The sequence below is a fragment of the Arvicola amphibius genome, chromosome 4 (genome assembly GCF_903992535.2).
Source record: "Arvicola amphibius chromosome 4, mArvAmp1.2, whole genome shotgun sequence".
Lineage (NCBI taxonomy): Eukaryota > Metazoa > Chordata > Mammalia > Rodentia > Cricetidae > Arvicola > Arvicola amphibius.
In genome coordinates, this window is record NC_052050.1 from 73,077,257 (window position 1) to 73,103,045 (window position 25,789).

Consider the following 25,789-nt stretch of genomic DNA (forward strand, 5'->3'; position numbering starts at 1 on the left):
CTTTAAAATCTTTAAAACCTTTAAAATATCCTTACTTGATGTTATTGTTATTTAGGTGTTCTTTTACATTTTGTATGTCCAAGAGTTGTATAGTCTTGGTTCTTACCTTTAAGCCTCTAATGCATTTGGGATTAATTTTTCCTTTATGATATTCAGTACAAGGAGGTCCATTTAATTCTTCTACATGTAGATGTCCTGTTTTCCCAGAACTATTTGTTGGAAAGCTGTCTTTTCCACTTGAAGACCATTTGACATGCATATAAGGAGTTATTTTTGGATTTCCCCCATATTTCATTTTTCTACATGTCTGTATTCATGCCAGTGCAATACTGTACACATTATTTTAGTTTTGCTATGAGCCTTAAAATCAGAAGATATAAAGTCTTAGTTTCATTATTTGTCATGATGGTTTTCTCTCTTAAAGATCCCTTGAGGTTCCATAAGAATTATGAATGGTTTTTCCATTTAATTAGAAATAAGTCTTTGGAACTTTGTTAGAGATTGTATTAAATCTGCAACTGGGACCAACCCTCATTGTTTGATTACCTCTTTGTACAACCCTGGTTTGGGGGACAGGGAAACAAATCATATTCAAGGTATAGCGTATGTTATTAAAATCCCTTATTTCCTTGCTCATGGGTATTCCTGCTCTGGTTACTATTAGCAGTGGGTTATTTAAATCCTCAACTATTATAACTACCTCTTTCTTCAGTCCTATCAATTCCTTGTTTTTATATGTTCAAGAGCTAGCTTTAGTACATACATTGCTGGTTGCAGTAAATTTTTTCCTGTATTAAAACTTGTATTGGGTGGTGGTAGTGCATGTCTTCTAAACCAGCACTTGTGAGGCAGAGGCAGGAGGATCTCTGTAAGTTCAAGGCCTGCCTGGGCTACAGAGCTAATTCTAGGACAGCCAGAACTATTACATAGAGAAACCCTGTCTCTAAAATCCAAAAAAAAACTTTTATTAATTTATAATGTCATTTTTCTGATGTATATTTTTTAAATTAAAATACATTTTTCTAATGTTCATTTAACTTTGTTCTTTCTTGATATATGCGTGTGTGTGTGTGTATGGTATATATGTGTGTGTGTGTGTGTGTATATATATATATATATACACACACACACATCATGACATATATATGAGACATTATTTTAAGGAGCTTAGACATGTTTATTTTATTTAATATGTATAAATGTTTTGTCTATGTGTATGTATGTATGCTATATGCATGCCTATTGTCCATAGTGGTCAAAACGTGGTATTAGATGCCTTAGAACTGAAGTTACAGGTGTTTATAGGCTACCTTGTGGGGTTCAAGTGTTGAAACTGGGTTTTCTGTAAAAGCAAAGTGGAACTCGCCCACGGGTCAGCTATTCACGGTCCTCTGAAGGGGCGCTGTCTGCAAAGACATGAGCGAGAGAGAAGAACGAGACCAAGCTAGATGTGATTGCCAAGATCTCCATTTATTGAAGCAAGCTATGAGTCTTAAGTAGTTGTTTAGCTGCACTTGAGCAGAGGGAGGGGAGGGGGAAGGAGGGATTCAGCGGCTATGCTGGGTAGTTGCAAGGTCAGTGGTTAGAACACCTGCAGTTAGCAAGGAACAATGGGGCACTCTATGGTGCCTTTGGACCTTGAGTCTCTAAGATTAACACTCAATGTTTCATTCAACTCTAAGTTTTCTGTGTCAAGGTTTTTGCTTCAAGGCCCTGTAAGAAAAGAGAGGCTTGAAATGGCCCCTGAAAGCAAAGGGGTTCTTAACTATTGAGACACATCGCTCTAGCCTGTGAACTTATGTTAAACTATTTTATTTTTATTATATTGATGCCCTTCAATCTTGAGTGATTCTTTTATACATAGGATCACTTGATAAATCTATTAAACTTCGATGTTTTGATTGGAGAAGTTAAGCCATTTATTTTTAAAGTAATTGCATGAAAGGAATGACTGAGCAGGTTTTTTTCTTTCTTTTTTTAGATTGTTTGGTATTATGTAGTGAAGTGCTCCATTTCCTCCCTTAGATCCATTGGAATATATGTATGTGTGTATATATAGCTTATTTGTGACTATCCTGGGGTTTCTATTAGTAATCTCAGTGTATGGCTTTCAAATTTGAGAATTTGAGGTTATATGAGATCAACTTCACAAACACACAGTTCTGTTCTTTTCAGAGCCCCACCCACCTTTTGTACTTGTTGATGGCACAAAATGATGCTTTTACATTGTGTATCAGGAAACATCAATTGATATTTGATGCATTCATATTCTCAGTTATATAGAAAACAAAATGTAGGGTAGAAAACCTAAAATGTATGATTTTCTATGCCTTTAATTTTACTAGGTTACAGTTCTTTCCCATACTTTCTATGTTACCATTCAGTGCCCTGTCTTTTCAGCTATGGTCCTCGCTTTCCTGTGCCTATGGAAGATGCTCCATTGACAATGACGTCTTTAGTTTCTGTTTGTCTTGAAAAGCTTTATATGCCTATAAAACAAATGACCCTTACTCACAACTTTTGGAATTTTCTTAGTTGACAGTGCTTAAACTTTTAGTATTTTATCCTTTGTGATTCAAAATAAACAATGTGAAAACAAAGAAACAGACTTGTAGCTTGGGATGCAGTGTATAATCTGCTGCTCCTTGGTATCTGAGGTTTTTGCTGAGAAATCTTGTGATTGTTCTAATGATCAATGGATCCTTAGGTCTGTGGTATGTCATCTCGTATGTGGTATGCACTTTGACTGCAGTGTATCTCCATGTGTGTCTTTGGGCTTATCTGGAAACTCAATGAGCTTTTGGGTATTTATATTCTAGTGTTTTATGAACAATGTGATCAGCTCTTATTGTTTTCAGATGACCTCTCTGTCTCTCTCTTCTGTCCTTCCCTTCAGAGGCTCCTAGAGTGTATATATTAATCTGTTGCTGGTATTTCCAAGGGTCTCTGAACCTCTTTTCACTTTTCTCTAGTCTTTTCTTTTTCTGCTCTGGCCCTAAAACTTGATACTTTCTATTACTCTGTTTTATCAAATGTGCTGACCCTTTCTTCTGCCTGCTCAAATCTGTCTATGAATCCCTCAAACAAATGTTTCTTTTCAACGATTATGCTTTTAAATTCCACAGTTTGATGCTGGTTTATTTTTAAATTTTCTATAATTAATGGTTCCTTTCTTTTTCGAACATATTTTGTTAACTTTCTCTGTTATCTTTTTTAAATTCCCCAAATTTTTAAAATCAGTTTGTTAAAGTCTTTTCTAATAGACTCATCATCAGATATTGGTTAGCAATGATACCTTCTTTATTGACTTACACTTTGGAATTGGCTAAGATTCTCATGCGATTGTGAATGTTATTGTCATTCTGTTGAAAACTAGAGTTTTGGATCACTGGCCCTGTAAGTCCCTTGAAAAGTGACCTTACTTAGAGGCAGGGCTTGCAACACTGGAGCAGCTGCATCAGCTGCTGTTGCCTCTCTGAGATCAGAAGTAATCAGACAGAGGTTCCTTGACATCTGGAAGTCAGGGTCCCTTTCACCATTCTTAGCTCCTGCAAGCTGGCACGAAAACACATACGCAGCTCCCTGCCAAGGCACCAGCGATTTTGTGGGCTGGTTGCCTGCTATAGTATGATGCTTTAAAACTCAGTGAATCTAAGAATGGGTTATTATCTGACCCTTTTCTTGGTCCTGTTTTAATAACTATAAAACATTTACATTAGATATATTCTGTCAGTACAACCAAAATTTCCCTGCGAAGAAAGTTTTTTAGTGTTTCCTACTCTATCATCCTTCCAGGTTGCGGTCTGTAGTTACTCATTAAAAATTGTGGCTGGATAAATAGGTTTTGTGAGAACACATGCACATGTATGAAATGCTGTGCAATTCAACATTAAAATGAGTGAGTGATGATGCCGCATCTCTCCTGAAAATTCTGTTTCATACCAAGTGACCCAAACACAATAGGACATTAATCACTTGTAATGCCATGCGCATTTGGGTCTTTTAATGAATATGTTTTTAATTTATGTGTAAGTGTTTGCTGGCATGCATAGCTGTGCACCATGTGCATTTTTTTTGTGCCTGTGGAGACCAGAGGAGAGTATTGGATTCCCTGGATCTTGAGCTACAGATGTTGTGAGCCACCATATGGATTCTGGGATCAGAGTCCAGATATTTTGCAAAAGCAAGAAGTGCTCTAAAGCATGGGACAATCTCCACAGCCCCTGAATTAAGAGGCTCTTAGAAGTAAACAAGGAGACAAAAAATGTGAGTGGCTAGAGACGAACCTTTCAAGAGAAAAGTCCCATTTCGACTTCCAGGTAATATGGAGAGAAAGAGGAACTGAGTAACGTCCACTAGGGGAACAGCATTAGCAAAATCCCCAAGGAACTTGCAAAGTGAATGTGTTAGATAAACCCAAGGCTGTGTTAAAAGTACAACTTGAGATGAGATCGTGTCTTAATTACCTAGTGCTGTACTAGCTATAAAGTGTTTTTTCTAAGAAGTGTTTTCCTTTCTCTGTAGCTCTGACACCTGCTACCTCCCTCTCCCTGCTTGAGACTAGCTTCCCTGTGGTGCTAAAGTCTGGCACTTCATATGAGTTTTCTCAAGGCTAGATCCATAAGCAACACCATGAAAAACTTGCTGTCACTGTATGGCAGTGATGTTATTCAGCACAAGCAGAACGTGGTTTAATCCTGTCTCCTATTAACTATGCTCCTGTATTTTTTCTATGTATCTCTTTTTCCCTGTATTACATGGAATAAACATCCAATTATTTCTAAAAAATATGATGTAAATATGTAAGAATAACTCTTTTCTAAAAAAATCATGAAATGGAAAAATGTGTTCATTATAATAACAGATTATAGAATTTTATAATAGAGAATTCTATGGTGACTTTAAACTATGGCCCAGTTGTATTTGTTCTAGATAGGTAGATAGATGATAGATAGATAGATAGATAGATAGATAGATAGATAGATAGATGATATATATATATATGTAGATAGATAGATAGATGATAGATAGATAGATAGATAGATGATAGATAGATAGATAGATAGATGATAGATGATAAATAGATGCACAGAATAGAGAAGCTGTGTAGCTGTTTTATGCAGTACAATGTGCTTCACTACTCCACACAGCAGAAGTCTCTTCCATGTTGTTTCTGTATTAGAGCTGTCTGATTTAACCATCAGTCAATGGTTTTGCTCTCACAGAAAGTTGGTAAACACTGCTCTAAACTGGAGGCACTTCTTACCTGTCAGAATTGATTGACTGCGTCTCTGCCTGACTCCATGTTTAGTGATTACTTGAAATTAGCAAGCAGTACGCCTAAGAGTCGTGATGGCCAGTCTTGCTTGTCAACTTGGTACAGCTAGGCAGATAACAACTGTGCAGGGTTTTGTGGTCAAAGGAAATTGCCTGATTTAAAAAATTATGGATTCTCAGGGAATTGATTAGTGAGAGTTCAGTGTATTTTCCTAGAATTGCATTTGTGCTATTATACATGCAAGCTGACTGGTTGCGTGTTGACCACAGGTCTAGGAAGTTAGAATTCTGACCCCCGCTTTCAACTGTATACATGGAGGTTAGTAAGGGATCACTTGTCCCCAATACATTTGTATAATGAATAATACATGTTCCTAGATACATAGATAGAGGTGGTATTGGGTAGTTCTGTGATTGCCAATGAATCATTTGCCTTGTTTGAATATGAATATCTTCGTTTCATATACCTGCAGAAAGACAACCTTTAAGCCCCATATGGGGCTGTTGAAATCAAGTGAAATGTTGCCTGTGCAAATGCATTTTATAGAATATAAAGCGCCATTAAAATTCCATTAGGCCATTACTTGTATAAAATATTAAATCATGACACCACTCTCCTTCAATTTTATATTCATTAATAGGAATGAGAAGCCATCTCACATAGCAATTAAAGATACAGATTGTGTTATCAGCTAGGCCTGAGCTGAATGGGACTCTTGTCTTTTATCCACTATTCTAATATATGGTTTGGGATATTGGTTTAGCCTCTCTGTACCTCAGTTTCCTCACATATAAACAGACGTCCAATGCTTAAATCATCGGAGTTTTGTAAGTAAGGATTACATAACACAAGACTAATGCTTTCCATGGTAGGAGGTGAAGAGCAGGCTGGAGCAAATTAATTGGAATTATTATCACTGTCTTATTCATCATTGCTAAGCAAACAACCCAAGAAACAGAATTATGCAGTTTCATTTTTCACACAGACTCTGTTGGAATAACTACTGTTCTTTGTGCACGTAATTTTTATTGGATTTTCTTTGGACATTTATAATGTGCATTCTGATTCCTGTGACCTCTCCCGGTGACACATTCTCTACTCTCCCTTTCACCCACACTGACTATACCCTACCAGTTCCTTTCACAGACTCATATTTGCTTGTTTGTTTCTTACCAGCATTGCCCATGCATGTTCCCGTGCATGTGATGATGGGTTTCAAGCTCTCCATTCAAGCCTGGTGGATGCCTCAGTGGGCACACAACTGAAGACAATGGCTGTCCCTCCTCCAGAATCCATCTGTACATAATAGTTTATCAGGAATGGGAAATACCATGACAGGCTCTCTTGAATCCAGGATTGACTGTTGATAGGCCCAGTTGTGTATAGTACTACTCCAGCAGCCACCGCTGCAGTGAGGTGATGGGCTGCATTGCCTGTTCCATGCCCAGGAGACAGCAGTTCACAGCTCTTCTCCTTATGGCCCAGGTAGTCTTTCATCCCCTTCTTCCTTAATGATCCTTGCTCCTTAGATAGGGTGATAGAAATGTTTTGTTTAACTTTAGCACTGAACTCTCACTAATCAATTCCCTAAGCATCCATAATTTTTTAGATCAAGCAAGTTCATTTGACCACAAAACCCTGGACAACTATTATCTTCCACCATGAATTTATTTCCCTTTTTCTGACATTTTCCACAATTCATTTCCTCTGAGCAGTGTGTCCTTAATCCACACACAGTAACCTACCTTACCTTCTGGAGGACATGCCTGGAAGCACGGATAAGACAGATCCCACTGTGTTCTTTCCTACTTAGGCATACCCATGATAAAGTTTAATATACAAATAAGAGCAGCAAGACGTTCACAATAACAAAAATCAATGAATAATATACTGCATTAAAACTGAATGCTATGAAATTTCATCCTACTCAAAACTACATGTAGCATATGATCTAAATATACTTATTTCTATAATTTTTCATTTAATACTTTGGCGTGTGGTTGACCATGAAGGAAGGAAATTACTAAAGCAAAACCAGGGATAGTGAGGGAGGGGACGATTAATGCTTGATATATAACCTTGTTACTCTTCCCCTCATTCTTTCCCCATTCTCTTTCCTTCTTTTATAACTTGAAGGTTTGTAGACTAACCTTATAGCCACTTAACTCTCTTCCAGTTCTGTGGTTACCTGCATGTATATGGAACCCCCCCCCCAATATAGAGAGATGTACACATAATCTAAAAAATAAAACAGTGTGGGAGAATTTGAAGAGAGGAAAGGGAAGACAGAAATAGTAGAAATATATTAATGTCAAAATTGAAAGATAAAATAAAATCTTTAAAAAGAATGACTTTCACATGTTACAATAACTGAAATAGATCAACAGAAAAATAATATTTTATGGCATGAAATATATGGAATTCAAATGTAGGTGTCTATAGATACAATAACAGCAAAACAAGGCATGCTGTTCATTTATGTTTTCTTTCCAGATGCTTAAATGCTGTAATAGTCGAATGTGGTCATTATGACAGAGACGTTACTGTCTGGAAGCCTAACATATATATTATCTGCCTGGCACAGAAAATTGTGCCAACCCTTGAGGTGGCCCCATATGAGACTTTGCAAAGCCAGTTGATATAATTAGCATACATAGCACACACTGGACATTGACTAACCATTGGCTACTGTGGTTATATGTAAATACTATGCTGATAAAGAAAGGCTCCCAATTTTAGTTACAAATTATAAGACACAGTAAAACCATATTTTCTGAAAAATGAAATTAAAGGATCTGAGGAGGGCTGTGGGAAATAAGACTTGAGGGGTAAAATGCTCTGAGGATTCAGGGCTAAAGATGTGTTCTAAATGGCATGCCTAAGATGATGCATTATACTTCCTGAGGCCATGGTCTGTTACATGGCTGCTATAGACTTGCTGCTGTCCCTCATTAAGTAAAAACTCCAAAAATAATTTTATTATTTATATTATCAATATAAACCCCAAATGTACCGTTAAAATGCTCCATTAATATAACTCATCTTTTCATTGGTGCATGCTGTTCCTTTTGGCTTCTGTTAAAATGTGTATAAAATGCAGCCAAGACCATGCATCCTGATTTTCTTCTACTGAACACTGAGGCATATTTTCTTTCATTTTGGAACCCTTGATTCACATTTCTTGACGTCCCAAGGATTTGTAACAATGTGATCATTGAACTAGTGGAAAGGCATTTGAAGTGTCGTAGAATTACATGCAACAGAGCCCTTAGGAACAAAAGCAGATTTAATAACAATATAAAATGAATTAAGCAGAAAGAAGTGGTTAGTCTGGAGGAAGGTCACTGCACTCCTGAGCTTCAAAGATTCAATAGTCAAGGCATCAAGGTTATATTAATTAATAAGGTGGTTTGAGTTCTCTATCTTCTGAGATTTAATTAACAAAGACAAGTTATTAGAGTTAAATGGTTGTTATACTGGTTGGTAAATATGTCATTAGAGAGAACTTAATGCAAATAAAAAAGTTAATAAAAATTTAACATTAACCTATTTGATTAAAATTAAGTACTCTATAAACACTATTTTGTTTTAAACTTTGTAATCCACCAGAACTCTCACTATGGGCATCACTTCTCTGGGTAGATCCCAGCTCTACCATTTCTTCTTCTGTCATGTAACAGTCAATATAGTGTCCACTCTGCTACTGTGACAAAATACTTGAGATATTTAAGGTAAAGTCAGGAGCAGTTTCTTTGCTGAGTTTTTGTGGTTTACTTTCTTGTTTGTAAAGACAGAGTCTTGGTATATTGTCTAGTCTACTATTGAATCCAAGGCTCAAGCAATCCTTCTGCTTCAGTCTTTTGAAGTGCTGGGGCTACAGATATGTACTAACACACCTGGGTTGGCCCATGGTTTCAGAGGTTTTAGTCCATTATTCATTTCCCCGTGATTTGGGGTCTATGGTAAAGTAGTATAGCATGGTGGGAGTTCAAAGTAAAGGATGAGGCTGTTTATTTCAAGAAAACCAGCAAACAAAAGAGACAAAGAAGGAAGAAGCTGGCATCCCAGGATCCCCTTGAAGGCCACCAATGACCTAACTTTCTTTCATTAGGCCATGTGTCTTAAAGATTCTACCACCATTAGATGGCACTATAGGACGGGCATCAAGATTAACTCAGGCATCTTTGAGTGATGTTTATTCAAACCATCTCATTTGTCTATTCATTCATCTATTGATAGACATTAGATTTTCATATGTGGACTGTAGCAAATGATGTTGTCAAGAACATAGGTGTTTAAGTATCTCTTGAAAGTCCTGACTTGGTTTTTGCTGGATGTGTACACAGATCTGGAAGTGTTGTATTTTGTCCCATTCCTTTTGCTGTCTTACACAATGACTCTATCAGTCTATGTCTCCAACAGCAATGCACAGACTTCCCTTGGTACCCCAGTGCTATCTGTTGTCTTTCTCCTGACTGCCTTTCTAGTAGGTGGGAAGTAGAAACTCATTGTGATTTTCAGTTGCACTTCCCTGGGGGTTAGTGATGTAGTGCATGCTTTAATGTCTCTGTTGGTCATTTGTCTACTTTAGACATGCCTCTGTTCAAGTCCTTCACTCATTTCTATGTGGGATTGTTTGGGGGGAGTTCTTATCAAACAGTGTAAGTTCCCGAAATATTTTGTATTTTATCTCCTTGTTGGTTATAAGGATCCTAGCCAGGGTGGTTATAAAAACAAAAATGAAACAAAAAGCAGGAGTGCAAATCGGAAAAGAAGAAATTTATCTCCATAGACGAAATAGTTGTATAAATAGAAAATCCCAAAGACACCTTCAAGAAACTGGTATGACTAATGAACATATTCATTAAAGTTTTAATATACAAAATCAACATGGAAAAATCAATTCCAATTATACAAAAAGCAATGGGTTGCCTAAAAAGGAAGAAAAGAGAAAAAGAAAGGAAGGAAATTTCCATCTTTAATTGTGTCAAAAAGAACAGAATCCTAGGAATAAATAAATCAACACACAGACATACAAGATTTGTATGTTTAAAAGTATAAGACCTTGATTTAAGCAAGGTTAAGACAACACAAATATGTAAGAAACATGCCCTGTGTTCATGGACTTGAAAAGTTAACATTGCTAAAATATCAATATTCTCTAACAATCTCCATCAAAACTAAATGACCTTTTTCATGGAAATAGGAAAGATAGTCTTAAATTTGTTTAGAGCCAGAAAAGACTCCCAATACCTAATACAGTTCCCCCTTCTCTCTCTCTCTCTCTCTCTCTCTCTCTCTCTCTCTCTCTCTCTCTCTCTCTCTCTCTCTAATCTATCTGTCTGTCTATGTATCTATCTATCTATCTATCTATCTGTGTGTGTGGGGGTGTGCGCACTTGTAAGTGTGCATCTATATATGTAGAGGCCAGATATTGATATCAGTCGCCTTTTTTTTTTTGAGACATAGTCTTTCACTCAGCCCATATCTCTCTATCTAAACTAGGCTGCCTGGCCAGGAAATCCCAGGGATCTTCCTGTGCCTACTCCCAGCACTGGAATTCCATATGTGCATCATGACATGTTGGTGCTGGAAATTGAACTCAGGTTTTCATGTTTCTAAGCAGATATTTATTTAACCCACTTCTTAGCTCCCATAACACAGTCTTCAGCAAGAGGAACAAAGCTGAGGGCACCAAATGTACTGACTTTAAATTATATTTCAAAGTTGTTATAACCAAAATAGGATAATATTAATATTTAAAACAGACACATAAGACTGTAGAACAGAGTAGAGAGCCATAAACAAAACTATAAGGAAGAGAATTAACTAACAAAGGAACCATGGCTTTGCAATAAGGAAAGAATAGCTGGTTCAATACAGTTGTTGGGAAAGCCATACTACCCAAAGAAAAATGAAAGCATTTGAACAGTTCACAGTATGAGACCAACATTGAGTAAAGAGCCATGTCTTAGAAAGCTGACTCCTGGACCAGAGAGGTGGATGAGTGGGAAAGTTCTTGCTGAGTGTCTAGAGACAACGAGACAGGAAGTGATGCAAATCCCAGAGGAGTGGATCTGGCCATCTGGATCCAATTAGCTGTAAGAAAAAACTCTTTGAAGTGGCACTGGGTATCATCTTATGGAAGAAGTAAACTGCACTGTATACTTCTAAATAACATAGCTGCAACGATGAATTCAAGCTTTTAAATGTAACCTCTAAAATAAATCACATGATTAAATTGTGATAATTAAACCCTTGGGAAATTAAGAGTGGCTGTTAGTTGGGTTTGAATATAGACTCTTTCTCCCGAAGCATACTTACATTCTAAACACATGTAAGTAAATACCAACTAATGAGCTAGCTCAAAAATAGACTATATTTTGATGACATATGAAGGCTGCCACTAATGAAGATGATGGGTCAGGAATAAAGTGTCTAAGTTACACACACACACACACACACACACACGTGCACGCTCACACACATCTTATTAAGAAGGCAGTGACCTCCAGTTCTGGACACATGCCTGTAAATGATATAATCCTGTTCTCTTCTATGGCTGAATAAAGCCCATTTTCTTTGTCTGTTTAGGTGTATGAGCACCTAGACTGATGCCATAATCCAACTATTGTGAATGGCACTACAGTAAGCATGGATATGCAAGTCAATATTTTTTTAGAGGGGAATAATCAAGGTTTATCAAATTTCAAACCCAAACAAAGAAATTTTTTTTTTTTTTTTTGGTTTTTCGAGACAGGGTTTCTCTGTGGCTTTGGAGCCTGTCCTGGAACTAGCTCTTGTAGACCAGGCTGGTCTCGAACTCACAGAGATCCGCCTGCCTCTGCCTCCCGAGTTCTGGGATTAAAGGCGTGCGCCACCATCGCCCGGCTCCAAACAAAGAAATTTTGCAGCCACTTCTGAGATTTAATTTTTTTTTAATTTTTGAGAAGTTCCTTTCTTTTCAAATAGACTACAAAATGTCATGTAATATTTTCACCATTAGTTTTGTATATTATTAGAGAAGTTGTGGACATTTCTGCACCAACCATTTAATCTCAGACCCATTATGAATTATGAGTTTGCCCAGTGTGGTCTCTGTCACGTATCTATTGTCCATAAAAAGCTTTGATATACACAGTGATATTTGTCTTTCTGGCTCTGGGTTTCCTCATTCACTCTAGTATTTTCTAGTTCTACCCATTTACTTGCAAATGTCATGATTTTGTTTTTCTTTACAGCCTACAGAATTCCATTGTGCATTTGTATATTTCCATCACCCATTCACCACTTGAACGGCTAGCTGACATGTCTGCAAGGAGGGTAGAAATCTCACAAGGTACCATTCTCAGGCAATAAGAAACTGCCGGGAGAAAAGAAGCAGTGTTCTCTAGAGATGACCATCCTGAGAGAGTATCCACTCCCAAGCAATCAGCCTCAAACACAAACACATAAGCCCAACACCACATGGACTCCGCATGTTGTATTTACATATACATACATACATGTGTATGACTGTAACAATAATATTTTAAAAAGAAGAGCTCATTAACTTGCAAGGGAGTCAGGGGAACATGGGAGGAGTTGGCAAGGGAGAGAGTGCATAGCAATGATGTAGACACAGCACTCATGTATGAAATTCTTTAAAAAACTGCAAAGACATATACAATGAATGATGAATTTTCTGTCTTTGACATTTTTAGTTTACAATGTCTAGGTTTTGGAGTGAGATACTTGTGTGTGTGTGTGTGTGTGTGTGTGTGTGTGTGTGTGTGTGTGTGTGTGCATTTGCCCATGCAGGGGTCAGAGGTTAATGTTGGGATGTCTTCCTCAATCATTTCTCTATTTTATTTTTTAAGATTGGATCTCTCTGTGAATCTTACAAACTCAATATTTCAACTAGATGCCTGGCCAGTGAGCCCTCAGGATCCACCTGTCTGCCTCCCTCTTTCACTCCTCTAAGCACTAGGGTTATGGGCATGTAACAAAACAGCTTTTCCATGGGTAGTGGATCTGAACTCAGGTCCTCAGGCTTGCATAGGAAGCACTTTATTCTCTGGGCCAATTGCCAGATCCAGGAGTTAGGTCTCTGAGGCTGGGATGTTAGATAATGCACTTGTTATTCATGTGGTTTATATTTCACTTGGAGTTCCTGCACTCCACAGTTGGATTTTGTTCCAAGTAGTACTGGTATTGTAAAAATAGAGACAAGGGATGTTTTGGATTTTTCAAACATGGTTCTTTTTCATTGCTGGCTATCATGGAGTCTGGACCATTTTTATTGATCAATAAATTTTATTTCCAAATAAAAGCATAGTATTTCAAGAGTTTACTTTCAGTAAGCTATAACATTAGGAGAAATTATGGACTGGAAAGAAATTTCAAAGAATTGACCAGTGTTTTATAGTGGGAAAGAAAAAAAAATGTATGGACTGACTGTTCAACTATACCGGTATTTTCTCCATGCCGTTAAATGAATCGCTATTAGAAGGGTGTTTGTATTCATACATATACCAATTCCTTCTCAAGGTAATGACTGATCTTGTTCCCTTTGCCCCATGTGAAGAACTGAATTACTAAAACTAGAAGTGACTTCAGCTTAGACAATATATCTTACCAATAAAGATATTATCACAATGTGTGAGTCATTGTTTGTCACTGATCCATAAGTCGTCCCAAATTCTTATTCGAAAGTTTCTCTTCAAAGTCAATTGATTACTTTGCCTTTGGCCATTGAAAAGTGGCCCTGCATTTGCCCTGTCTATTCTGAATATCCTCACAGGTGTGTGCCTCCTCACTGGATACTGTTTGCAAAATGAACCCTCAAATGAAAGAGGCCATCAGGCTACTCTCTCAATAATCTGCTACTCATTTAATGAAGTTGAATTCAGTTGTTTTGGCTTGAACCTGATAAAAATTATTTCTCCATCTCTTGATTAAGTATTGCCTCATACTACTCCAGGAGGTTTTTTTGTAGAGAAGACATCAAAGTATGAGGTTATTCTCTTAGAATTTTCATAGATTATCACTTTCTTATTTTTCTGTTTTGTTGTGTGTACACATGTGCATTGTGTGTGTGTGTGTGTGTGTGTGTGTGTGTGTGTAGTGTAGTGTATGGATGCAGAGGCTATGGGAAGATGTTATTCATTGTCCTGCTCTATCCTTCTCTCTTACTCCACTGAGACAGGGTCCCCACCTGAACCCGAAGTTAGGCTGGCTGACAACAAGCCCCAGAGATCACCCTGCCCAACTGCAGGTACTAGGGCAATAGACACGTGGGGACCATGCCTGAATCTTTTGTAGGCTGTAAGCATTTGAACTCAGAACCTCATGCTTCTACAGGAAGAGTACCTCCCCACTGATCTGCTTCCCCAGACCTTGCCTAAGGCTTTAGTGTGCCTTCTACATTTTCTCAATCCCTTGCTAATTCTGCTCAATGTGTGTGACACCGATGGCAGGAGCAAAGATGAACTCAACCAAGAGAAGCCTAGGGGAAGAGAAGGAAAGGAGTCTTGAGAGCATTCTGCTAGCTCTTCTCATGCTTTCAGGACTGCATGCAGACTTACAGTTGGTGATTTAGTACATTGTCCCTCTGTTTCTTTTGGCTAATTCTGGCTTCTTTCTGCTGCAATCAAAGGCAATTCAAGAACTAACTGATGAGGGTGTAAAGTTGTAAGAGGAGACTCAGGAAGGAGCTCTACCATTCTTTGCAAACCAAATACTAGTAAACACTTAGGTCCTTTGAGCGCTTACTGGATGCCATACTGGGTGCCCCTCCCCCCACTCTGTACTGGCTGCCATACTGGGCATACCCCCCACACACACTCTGTAGTATCATACATAAAACTCAACACATAAAAACTAAGAAAATAAAATTTTGTGAGCTTGTTTCCCCCTTGAGTTTTCCTGTCTTTAAGAACTTAAACATTTGTAAACCACTCAAAATTAAGAACTACTTGAACTCCTTCTTTTGTTTTCTCAGAGGAAGCTGAACGCAGCAGCTTCATTAAGCACTGGGTGCCACTGCTTCTAAACGCACAAACAGACGTTCAGTTCTTTCAGATTTGCAACAGCTGTTTTCTTTGAATTATTTCTTGCTCGGCATGGGGATTTCACGTGTTGCCGGTCCGTGGGGATAGAGGTGCTTCTGCGCATGGGCAAGGCAATTGTCAATGACCTCTGCACGGAAATACTGTTCTGAGCTCTTAGTGTTGAGGGGACAACTAATTCTCTGAATGACACTTGGCTAGCCTAGTGACTCACAGCGGCTTTGATTCCACTGTTTGCCTTTTCTAAGAGTTAACTGGAGAAAAGCCTCCAGTCTTCTGTTTGGGAACAAATGAAAAGAAGCCAGATGGCTGGTTTATCGCTCCAACTAAATTTTGGGATAGTTTCCTGTGTTTGAATTGGTCTGCCTTTATTAGGCAGCAGAAAATATCTAGGGACACAATTCTGATAAAAGAAAGGGTCTGGGTTTTGCTCCGCTAAAACAACAAAGAAACTTAAATGATTTATAGGCACTGTTGTCTATGTAGCATACAAATTACCCTCAATAAGTCAGTGACCATTTCTACAAAGTAGATCCAATTATTACTTTCAATCCACAGTTGAAGAAAACAAGGCTTAGAGAGAGTAAGCAAGTTGACCAGAGCCTACAGGTGGGACAGCTAGTTAGAGGAGAGGGAAGGTTCTGCCCAGATCTGATTGAAGGCTGCTCCCCTGAAGGCTGGGTGATATCGCCTTCCCAGAATACACTATAATACAGTGAGCACACAGAAGACAGAGAGGCACCAGAAGGCCTTCGCCATCATGAACTGTGGCATTAACTGTCTTTGCAACTCTGGATGAATCATCTCCCTAGGCTTGGGTTTCTCTATGTAAGCTGAAGGCTGAGGGCTATTTGTATTGGACAGTCTCTGGGTCTCTGGTTCTATAATTGCTGTGCCGTGACCTCAGATGTATGGGTGTGCCTGACCACATATGCCTCAATATTCATACACACGCATGCTTGCTCACATGCCCGCAGTACATTCCAAGGTAGTAACTTAATTGTGTTAAAAAGGCTCCACCACAATTGAATGATAAGTCCTGACCCGCAGTGAATCCTAATATTTACAGCAGGCCCCTCTGGAACATTAAAAACAGTTTTAAAAATCTGGCAAGAAAATGGGAAGACAAAAACAGAGGAAGAAAGAAGAAAAGGAGAGAGAGAGAGAGAAAGAGACGGAGAGTGTGTGTGTGTGGTGCTTGTGATTTAAATGTTAATGCCAAGAAGACAGGGAAGGGAGAGACTAAGAAACAAAGAACAACAAACAAACAAAAACCTCACACCAAATGCTCCTCTTTAACTTGTTTTCTGGAACATTAACTTGAAAACTTTGATTTCTTAGATGTAGGTAGCTTCTGGGTTATTAGATATAGGTAGCTTCCATTTAGAAGCTCATGTATTTTAGATTCTTTCCTCCTGTTTTATGATAGAAAAGAGAAAATGTTAAAGGTAGACCACAAAATGCAGCAGAAGGTACCCAGAACATCTTGGGGGAAAGCCACCTAAAAAAAACGAAAATTACAACTACACCGGTGTAGGATGCATTCTGGTCCCAGGGTCTTCCTCTTTCCTGTCACCTTCACACAGTTGTCACAGCATGCAAAATGTGACCGTCAGTGCCATGCTACCTGCGCAACTTCAGAGCAAAATGGATCCGAAGTGTCTGAGGAAAATAATTGTATTATTTTTAGTTGCTGCAGAAATGGACCAAGAATCAGGTGGAGAGGACAACTCGGAAGAACGGAACTGGAAATGCTAAAAATACTGCTTCCCCCAGCAACTGAAATTTTAAGAAAAAGTTAGGAAAGGCCAGAGACAGAGAGATGGTGTTAGAGCTCATGTCTCTCAGCTGCAGCCACTTTATTATTGAGACCTGGGAGAGCAGAGCGCAGGGGGCTAACCCCGGGCAGTGAGGGATTCCACCGGGAACAGGCAAAGTACAAGGAGACAGCACTGAACTGGAAGAAAAAAAAAAAAAAAAGGATGATTTGTCTATTGCATCTACTACCGGAGCAAATCCTGTGTGGAGAACGGCTGGGAAATCCAAGTCGTTTCGCGAAGCAGCCTTCTTTTCTGTGAGTGTGAGCCCCGCAGACGCCATGAGCTCTGTAGCTAGGAAGCAAGGCTGTGTTTGACACACGTGTTTCCCATTGATATCTGGAGACAGCCCAGTAGCTGGGCTTGACAAAACCGGATCGAAGTAGAGGCAGAGTAGGGTTTCAAAGCAGGCAGTGAAAGACCGGGAATGCTGTTCAGGAAATTCTTCAGGCATGGGCAGGGACTTGGCTGCAGTTGTGTGGCTGGAAAATCTGACTGGGGCAGCTCCTGAGCGCAGGCAGGGCCTGCTCACATGGGCGGGCTGAGTGGCCGCCTCCTTCAGAGCCTCTCAGCTTTCCCCAGGACCACGGGGGACCCTCATCCGCCACTCTGTGAAGCAGAGGAGAGGTAGGGGACCTTGCAGTTCTTGCCTTTCCAGCCTAGCTTCCTGAGCCCTGTCTGGTGTTTGTTCACAAACACGGGGATGGGGGGGTGGGAGGGGTCGCGGGTGTATGTGTGAATTGACACATTTCAACCCCATCACCTCTGCAGAGGGAGTGGGTGGGTGGTTCTCATCTTTGTTTGCCCCAAAGGCCCTTGAGGTAGGAATTTTAACAGTGTCCAGGCACTTTTGAAAGTTCGAACTCCACAGCTAATGCTGAGGGGGGAGGAAAAGTGTGGATTCCTGCTGTTGGCACTCTGTCCCAGCGGACTGGAAGTTTTCTCCCTTTCAGTTGCTTGGGACACTTCATTGACTGCAAAGATCATCTCTGATGAGACTGTTCCAGGTTTTAATGCTTCCAAGGTTTTAAGAGGGGGTGTTCCAAGCAGGAAACGGTTCTCCGTTTTTGGAGGAAATCAAAGTTTGAAGTTTTTATTTTGGAACACGTTTTATTTATTTATTTTGGTTAGAAATAATGTGTGTGTGTGTGTGTGTGTGTGTGTGTGTGTGTGTGTGTAAGGGTTCCTGGTGTCTTTTATATGTGATTTTGACTTTCTTATGTGAGATTTGAACAGCCGTAATATATTTACCTAAAATATGCTGGGCTGTTGTTATTCTGTTTTGGTAAGCAAGTTCCCTTTTACTCAGTGACAGAAATAACCTGCAGTTTAATAAATACTTCTAATACAGATAATAGAGCCGTAGCAGAAAACAGTAATTTTTTTAAAAAAAAAAATCCTTGTTAAAAATAGAGACAAATGTGTGAATGTTTCATCGACCACGTCATTTCATTTTCACCTAACTAAAAATAGTACATTAAAAATACTGAATAAATTTTAGCAGGAGGGAAACCCGGTTTTCCTCTTCAATTTAAGTTCTCTTTCATAGTATACCCTGTATTGTAGTACATATGATAGCCCTCCTAGAACTTTGACAGCACTCCTTTCTGTGTTCGTATTTAGAACAGTGCCAGTGTCTTTAAGATAAATCTGTACTAATGCTCATCCGGCATGCTGTAGGGCTCCTTGCTATGCAGTTCATGGCAACAGAGGTGCTCCCCAGAGGGGACTTGAGCAAGAGCCTGCCTGGGGAAAATAGATGAAAGGGTGGAGTCCTGGCATACTGGGTCCTTAGTAAGGAGCCCCTAGACCTCTTGGGTGCTTCTCTAAGAAAATGAGGTGAGTTTAATTCAGAGTCCTGAACCCCCTACAAACAGCTTGTTAGTACTTGATGAGGTGGGGGCTGAATGAAGGGTAGGTGCTGGGATACCTCGGTTTTCCCATCCTAAAATGGGTAGGCAGAAGATCACTCTGGTAGTAAAATTTTCAGATTGTTGGCTAGTACTTTCTTTCCCCATAGTTGTCTTGTTGGAGGATAGAATCCGTATGTGACTGACAGCTGGCTTTCTCAGTCTTGAGCAATGGCTCACACACGTTTTCCTTCTTAACCTCTCTTTGAGTCAGGAGGGATAAAATTGGATAGGGTGGGGCATCTTAAAGAATTTCAGGACTCCCTTCAGGCAAGGGAGTGCAGTTAGAAGTCAAGAAGGACCATGGCTCTCTTCTGAATGCCCAGGCAGATTAGGAGCTGATGTGAACCACAGCCAAGCACCCACTGCCAGTAACAGAGACAGAGAGTGATCTGGGATGTCATCCTCCTCTAAATTTAGTTCACGTCAAGCTTTCTGCAGAAAGAGGCGTGACATAGCAACTCCAGGTTGCAGGATTGTGTGGAGCAGTGCCCAAACTGGGAAGAAACTCCGTCGTTTCTCTTTTCCAACAAGGGAAACCATGGATTCTCTTGACATTTGAATAGGGTGTGGGGAGGAAGAAAATAAAGGAGAACTCCTATGAGGTCTTAGCACAGCAAAATGAACATGGAGTATGCAGGGAGGAGATCTCTGCACAGGAAATTAGCACACTTATTAGACTCCTTCGGACACAACTCTGCTTGCCTTCGCATGCAGGTAAACCATGGTCAGCCGGCCCTGCAGAGCCTTCTGGAAGTAATCAGAAAGCACATATTGTAAGAATAGCATTACCCAGAGGGCTCAGATTTCCTAAGCAGGAGAGAACAGGCTCTTGGGGCCTTATTTTAGCCCATATTTGTTCCTTGCAGAGCTATTCCTGCAGGAGCATTGAGTGAAGGGACCAGGTGGTGGACATGAGCAAGGCGCTACTGGGATGAAGCTATTCCAGGCTCTGCTAGACCTACTTTATTAAAACAAAGTTTTGAAAGAGAAAGCTATGCTATGTATGCTTTTTTTAAATTGGGAAAGGGGTTCTTTTTTTGTGCACAGATACAGGACTGATAGAAGATTGTGGTATAGGTAAAGGGTTGATGGAAGACAGGTGACAAAGACATGGGTGATGTGCAGAGAAAGAGAATTAAAAATAGATTATAATACAAATAGGTAGGTGTATAGATGTAGAAAACAGATTATGATATAAATAGGTAGGTATATAGATGTAGAAAATTGATCATAAAAAATAAATAGGTAGATAAGTAGATAGGTAGATAGATAGGAAGGTAGGTAGAGAGGTGATAGATTAGTTATGCATAGAGAGAAATGATACATAGGCATATAGACTGCTACAGAAAAGCAAATATGGAGAAAGGGAATAGGTGATTGATAGAATAGATTCGTGATAGATGATAACACAAACAGAAGATTAATAAATAGAAGGGTTAGGTAAGAAGATATAATATGCAGGTAGATGATCAACAGAGACATACAAGAGAGATGGGTAGAGAAATGGTAGATAAATGGGTTGGTAGCTAGATTCAGAGACTGAATTTGAGGAAGAGGTGATAAACAGATGATAGAATAGCTAGATGATACAAATGTAGAAGGAATAGTTAAGGAGATAAGTCATTAGAACTGATAGATACCTAGTGATTGATAGGATGGTGGACAGATAAGCGATAGATGCTAGACAGTCAAATAGACAATTGAGATATTGATTTTGAAAATTAGCTCACAACACTATGACAGCCAAACTGCAGAGTCTTAGTCAATCAATCCACAGAATTAGTCTGGAATTAATCCACAGAAGAAGGTTCTCATCTTCTGTGGAAACAAAGGCAGAACATCTTTTCCAAAGCAACAAATCCTTACACCCAAATTTAGGAATCAAGATACCTTTAAAATAAATAGTTTGGTTTAGCTTACAATATCTCTCTGTACTTAGCTCCTTCATAGTCAAAAAGTTCAAAGAAAACACATTAATATAACTCTGTGTATATTCCATCTTTATGAGGCTTATTTTTCTGACTCTATTAATATTTCTACAAGTTTAATAATTATTATCTTTACTCCTTTAATCTATGACTTTCTGTACTCTTTTATTTTATACTTATTGTCTGTTTACTCTTTTTTCTTCTATCTCCCAAGCCTACATACATTTTTTTAAACACACTGTTTCTCCTTTAGAGTTCATTTATGTCTGACTATGTCCTATTGTGTTTCTGAAATCCTTTTCTGTTCAGGAGTGCTTCTTAAAATCTTAAACTGCTAAGCATTATTACTAAGACTAAGGCTTCTTTGCCTTTTGACTCAGCCCAGTCCAATATACTGTGGCAGAGGTCTGTTTAGCATGAGCCATGCTCACAGCCACATTTTTAGGCACACAGCAGGTCTATGTTGCCATTAAGCAAGTTGTAGCACTCTGCTCACAAACCCCATTTAAATGCTCTGTAGCCAGACCTCCCAAAAGTGTCAGAGTTCATGCTAGCAACATGGTCCAGGAAGCTGCCATTTCAAACCTGTGCTTCCCCCCCTACTGCTGAATCAGAAAGATGTCTCTTAAAGGAATCATGCCTCTGCTTGCTTCTAGCAAACAGAGCAATAAGCTGTGTTAAACTATGTTTTTTTGTGACTAGAATTCCTTTTCAAGCTCTCTCAGGTTTTAAGTTGATTTAGTTGGCACACATTAGTGTGCCAATTTGTTGTAAGGAGGCCACTTGTTCATTTCCAGCTGCACAGACTCCCAGAAATAATCACACAAAAACTATATTATTTAAATCACTGTTTGGCCTATTAGCTTATGCATCTTTCTTGCTAACTCTGTGTATTGCCACATGGCTGTGGCTTATAAGAAAGGTCTATCTCCAGTGGGACTACATGGCTTCTTTCAACTCCAACTTCTTATTCCCAGCATTCAGTTTAGTTTTCCCTGCTTAGCTCTACTCTGCCCTATCACAAGCTAAGCCAGCTTCTTTATTCATTAATCAATAGAAGCAACAATAAACAGAAAGACTTCCCACACCAGGCAGTGCTGGTCTAAGCTTGAGAATCTAAAGGCCCAAAGTCAGGGAATTATATGTTTACCAACAGAAGACACTAACAAGAGATGCTGTTCCTGATAAGTCTGGCTTTATACCACTCCTGGTATCTGGAAAGGAATGACTTTGGAATACTTTGTTTTGGTGAAGTGTGGATGCATTAATTTATTCTATATGTTGGAATTTTGCAAGAGGTTTTAATGGAAAAGAAAGTTTGTAAGCTGGGTCATTGAAGATTGCATTTAGCCATCAATCCTTCAAACACTGCTTATAGTAATCTAAGTATTAAAAGGATTGTTTTCACACGTATGGTTATAGGTCAGACTTATAAAACCAGGACTATGGCAGGGAGAATTGATTCCCCTATTTCCACATAAGCTTTAGATCCTCTTTTCATTTCTAAGTGATGTGCCCAAGTGAAGGAAGCAGTAATAGAGCATGAAGGAGAATTATTTGTTCTCCTAACTCCTTTAATCAGGAAGAAATGCCCTTTATTATAGTCTTGCCCTGATGCCTCAAAACACACAGACAGAAGTGGGTCAAAAGCTCTCTAGTCAGGCACTGGTCTCATGGAGTAATACTTCAAGGACTGTCTATGGCCAGTCTCTCACTCTCTGAAACTTGGGTAGAAACCATAAGCTGAGGTGAAGGGCTTTTTTGACCATTGATGCAAATCAAAGTATTGTTAGCACCCAGAAATAGGAAGTCAGTAACTTAGGTCACAGATAGTATGAGCCATAAGTTCCTGACATTAAAAAAGAAAAGAAGAGGAAGAAGAAGAGGGGGAGGATGAGGGGAAGAAGGAAGAGTGGGAGGATGAGGGGAAGAAGGAAGAGGGGGGAAGAGGAGGAGGAGGAGGAAGAAGAAGAAGAAAAGAAGCAAATACATTTGAAGAAGAATCAAATACATTTTAACTCTTAACCCAAGTGAACCATTTATTCTGTTATAAACTCTAGTGTGAAGACACAAAAGACCTAAGACCAGAGAAAGATTGCTTGCCTAAGAAGCATAGGCAATCCTGTACAGAACCAGAGCTTCTGGGTTCTTGAAACTGGTATGGGTTGTGGGTGTACTTTATGTGTTCTGGCACAGTAGTGATGCTTAGTGACACTTTAGAAGCCATATTAGATAGATGAACAATATAAGGAGGGTTTTAGTAGTAGAGGGATCTTCAGAAGTCACTAACACACACAGTTTTCAACAACTCCTGAGTCTGAAGTGAGAGTTGAAGAATTCCCAGTTCTGAAAAGACCTCCCCTTTGGATTCTATTAAAGCCAAGTCAGACTACAGGTCAATCTCAGGGCTTGTGAAATACTGTTTTGACTTTTGCCTACTGCAGAAGTACTAGTATGGCTTTGGTGGTAAATGTCAGAAAGATGTGCCACAATGTCTTGAGTGATAGTGTCACTTACTCTGCCCCAAGGCTGTTTGGGGGCTGTTTTCCTCTGTTTGGGTGCAGTGTACTTCTGTGCCCTGTGGAGCCCATTGTCTTCCTCATGGCCTCTGAAACCATGTATGAAGGTGATGGTGTGACTTGGCATAGAAATGGGTTTGGGAAGTGGAACAGTGGCAGTAGAGGTCTCTAGAAGATGTTAGTTCTGTTCTCTGGATCTCAAGTTTAGAATCGTGCTCATGCTTTGCGGGTTCTTTGTGCTTCTTAAAAACCTATGATTTCAGCCGGGCGGTGGTGGCGCACACCTTTAATCCCAGCACTCGGGAGGCAGAGGCAGACGGATCTCTGTGAGTTCGAGGCCAGCCTGGTCTACATGAGTTAGTTCCAGGACAGGCTCCAAAGCCACAGAGAAACTCTGTCTCGAAAAACAAAAAAAAAAAAAAAAAAAAAAAAAAAAAAAAAAAAAAAAAACCTATGATTTCTTCAGTTTCAAGGCTTCCCACTTTCAGACTATCTCCTCATCTGTTTCCCCAAGTCTGGATATCTTGAAGTATTTTATCAATCTCTCCGTCCACTCTTTCTTATACTATCATCTTTATCTTCCTCTGTAATATTCTAGTTAACTTCTGCTTGACAAAAATATATTTACCTGAACTTTAATCCAATCATCTAAGCAAGAAAAAGAGTGGATGCCAGGGAGAGGAAGCACAACAAATAAATAAAAGTAGATGGGATGACCTTGCCAAATGACTTGCAAAAAGGCAGTAAGGCTGAGAATTGGGCCCAGGCTCCATTGGGCTCCTAGGTCTGTGACCTTATGCAACTTTCTTCATCACTCTAGGCCCCAATGTCCTAGTCTTTAAATGGACTATGATAATATCTGCCTCACAATGTGTTGTGAATGCAAAATAAACATAGCATAAATTCCTATGCAAAGTACACATTTACAGGTTTAGGCACACACATGGTTAATGTTAACTAATGTTAACTATCAAGCAAACTGAGAAAGAATGAAATAACCGGATCATGATAAAGACTCAAGATGACCAGCGAAGGCTTTGCTTTGACTTACATAGCTTCCTTTCTGGGTACATTCACTCTGAATATCTCTGCAGATTTCACTGTCCCCATTACTTCACCTTTGCTGCCACATGGAAAGGTGACTGTCCTCATTATTGCTTCAGATTTCTGTTGCCAAATGTGAGGCACCTCCTCTAAAGGAAAGCTTGTAAGCTATGGCCCCTGACCTGACTCTCAGCTGGGCCTGTGGAATTCAGAGGACTGTGTCACTACGGTTCACTTCGCGTATAAATCCTGTGAGATTGGTTTGCTAGCGACTCTCTGCTGATGGCTGTACTAATGCTGGGGGTGTGTAGGTGGCTGTGGATACAATTGCTTTGTTGTTCTTGTTTTAACCAAGAAAGCAATGGTGCCTATTAAGGCAAGCCCAATTCCCCGATAAAGACGATACTGTCAGGGGGCAGGGACTCTGCCTCTGTGCAAAACACATTTCCAATTTCTCCGATAGGATCAGACTCAGTTGACTTCCACAGGATGTGTTGGAATGCCTGGAGGCCCTGCTACCACTTGCCAAGGTTGAAGTGGTCAGCCACGGATTCTGCTTTCACTGAGCTCAGAGTTAATAAGTAGCAGGGCAGGGTGAGAGACTTTCTTCAAGCAGATCCTTAGACAGTGCCCTGCTGGAGAAATGCTGATGGGGGTTGTGGACTGGGCATGATGTTCTTCATGAGAGAAGATTGCTGAAGGACAGAGTGTCTGGGAGCAGAGATGCACTGTTCTTCCATTCCAGGATGTCCCTGTGGCTGTCTTCTCTCTTCTCTTTTGTTAAGATCTTTCTAGCTCTGTCCCTCTCCTTCTTTATTTAGTGAAACCATCACACCCCCATACTTGGTTTTCTCTCTTGTTGAGTACCTGTTCATCACAGGTATCATCTGCCTTGCTCTAGGGAGCAGAATGCATGTAAGTCTGGACAGCATAACTTTGGCAATGCCATGCCAAACATCAGTTCCAAAGTGAACTGTGCACTTTAGAAGGGACTGTGGCCTTCCTCCTCTATGTAAAAAAGCTGCCCACAATATATTGCATAGTGTGGATCCCCAAATCAGTAACCCATGTGCTGGTCTATAAATTGATTTCAGCTCACAAAGTATTTTTAGTTTGATTTGCTTTGTTGAGACTGGGTCTTTGTAACCCAGGTTGGCCTCAAACTGCTGATCATCTGGGAAGGCTCCAGAGTACAGGGATCACCACTGTGTGCAGCTGTGTTTAGTTCTCCCACTTCCCTA

At 39.6% G+C, this 25,789-nt stretch overlaps 1 protein-coding gene across 1 annotated transcript in view; it reads left to right on the forward strand.

Annotated features, from left to right (window-relative positions):
* Positions 1-17,645: 17,645 nt before the first annotated feature.
* Positions 17,646-25,789, forward strand: part of Sgcd (sarcoglycan delta) — a 370,481-nt gene continuing 362,337 nt past the window's right edge. Inside the window, exon 1 of the mRNA XM_038327665.1 lies at positions 17,646-17,771. The gene's annotated coding sequence lies outside the window, so the exon portion shown is untranslated. The remainder of the gene's footprint in view (positions 17,772-25,789) is intronic.